Genomic DNA, 2227 nt, shown 5'->3' on the forward strand with positions numbered 1-2227 from the left:
ACGCTGAGACAACAGAACCAAACTGCAAGTCATGAGGCGCTCAGAGGGGAGAACTTCTCGGCCTGCCCCCCATGGAACCAAGACCCAGGGCCTGACCGGACCTTGAACCTGGAGCCCCTCAGAGGGGGATCCGTGTCCAGGAAGACCTGGTGCTGACGCCCCCTCATTCCAACGTCCTCCAGCTAAACCTGCGGGCCTGGCTTCCACTTACCTGTCTCTCCCGAACGTTCACACCCGCCCTGGACCCCGGGCCCTGGGTGGGGCGGGCTGTTGAACAAGAACTTCCCCCACTCCTGGCGTGTTCTCTGAACATGAAGCGACTCTAATTCTCCACTGCAGTTCTCGGTGTGCAGTGTTCGGCTCTGCCAATGGGGGGGGATGAACTCTTTGTTTGGTAACATAACCCCCCTCCCCCGCCCCCGCCCCAACACACACACTGTATTTGATTTTTTAAAATCTTTATTGTTGAAAGTATTACATAGATCCTCCTTTTCCCCCATTAGCCTCTTCCAGGCCGTTCCCATCCTCCGCCCAGTCCCTCACCACCCATTGTCGGTGTCCCCGGGATATGCATATATGCACAAAAGTTCCTTAGGGCATCTCTTCCCATCCACCCTCCTCTGCCTTCCCGCTGAGGTCTAACAGTCTGTTCATGCTTCTGTGGCTCTGGGTCTATTTTTGATCATCCGCTTATTTGTTCATTAGATTCCAATATGAGTGGGATCATGTGATACTTGTCTTTCTCTGACTGGCTTATTTCCATCAGCATAACACTCTCCAGGTCCCTCCATGCTGTTGCACCTGGTAAGAGCTCTTTCTTTTTTATTGCTGGTAACATAATTCTTCATGTGGGCCTCACCACAACCTTGAAACTACTTATTTACTTATAATCTCCCTTATAATGGTTCTCCTGTCGCCGCTTGTGGCAATTTCATATACATATTTATAAATTAGGATAATCTTCTGGAGTAACGGTCGCTACGGAATGATTAACATCTGAAACGTTCATGGTTTGAAGGATCTGCCAAATATTTCTCGCGCAGAACTTAACCTCTGAAAAAAACTCCTTCAGTGGGCCTCATCATTGGAGATATGGTGGCAGGAATAGTAGGGAACGCCTCGTCTTACCAACAAGATCACCGGACTTCCTGGGGTTGTGGAGGCTTACATTGTCCAAAACCAACCATACATCCTCCAAATTATCTTCATTCAATTTCCACAGTAATCTTCGGAGAAATTCGCAAAAAAATATTTGAAGTAACTGAGGATTTTGCAAAAGGGTGAATTTGCTTTGCAAAGCGATGCATTTGAAGTGGAAAACCTATAAACACTGAGACACATTATCAAAGCAGTGACAGATCAAAAAGATAGAATGTAAAGCCAAAAGTAATACAAGGAAAGGCAGGGGGTGGGAATGGATGGAAGGTCCGGAAAGTCCGGGAAGGCTTTGCAACGGTAAGTGCGCGCTGCATCCATCACGTGGGGTCGGACTTCCCAGCCCAACCCGAGGCGGAGGCCCTGCGGCTGCGCCAGGAGCGCCCGTCCGCGACGCCCCCGAGAGCAGACTCCGCCTCTTTTAAGCTCCGAGGATTTCAGGACCGGGGCCGAGATGCCTGGGAAATGGAGTCGGAGCGCCGAGGAGACCCGGAGGCTTCTGGGAATCGCAGTCCAAAGCTGGCGTGTCTTCCGCGCAGACTCAGAAGTGTCCTAGACGGAAACGTGAACAGGTGGCGCGACGCTGTCCTTTCCCCGGAAGTGTCCGATCGGAACCAGTCCCGTGGGAGAGGTGAGTCCGGGCTTGGGGATCCGGGTGACCGGCCCTTTCTCTCCTGCAAATACCCAGTCCCCGCCATGTTCCCTCCCGAACTCGGAGGGTCCCGAGGGAAGGGGGAACTGGGTTCGGCGTCCAGAGGACATTCGCACCCGCCCCTTTGGAGGGGAGCATGTGGTTTCCATAGTTACCAGCGCGCTAGCGTCTCCGGAGGGACGAGGGCGTGGCCATGAGAGGCGGGCCGTCCTGCAGTCGGCGGGTTCCGGGGGCTCCCGGGCGCGGAGTGGCTCGGCCGTGGGGAGATCGCGGGGGTGGTGCCTGCTCCGGGTCCGCGGCTTTCGCCCACAGCCGGCCCCGGGCGCCCGCTTCCCGCAGGAGTCGCCGTCGCCCTCGCGTCGGAAGTTCTCGCAGTTACTAGGAGTGAGCGAGTCCCGAGGGCGGGGCTGCGCGGCGCCA

At 55.1% G+C, this 2227-nt stretch overlaps 1 long non-coding RNA gene across 1 annotated transcript; it reads right to left on the reverse strand.

The window, feature by feature from the left end:
- Positions 1–870: 870 nt before the first annotated feature.
- On the reverse strand, positions 871–2221 carry LOC107183167. Its single transcript, XR_001513945.1, has 2 exons — positions 1963–2221; positions 871–1707 (listed from the first exon to the last, which is right to left on the reverse strand). It is a non-coding gene; the product is annotated as an uncharacterized LOC107183167 (long non-coding RNA).
- Positions 2222–2227: the final 6 nt, after the last annotated feature.

The sequence above is a fragment of the Myotis davidii genome, unplaced genomic scaffold (genome assembly GCF_000327345.1).
Source record: "Myotis davidii unplaced genomic scaffold, ASM32734v1 scaffold1521, whole genome shotgun sequence".
In the NCBI taxonomy this organism is placed as follows: domain Eukaryota; kingdom Metazoa; phylum Chordata; class Mammalia; order Chiroptera; family Vespertilionidae; genus Myotis; species Myotis davidii.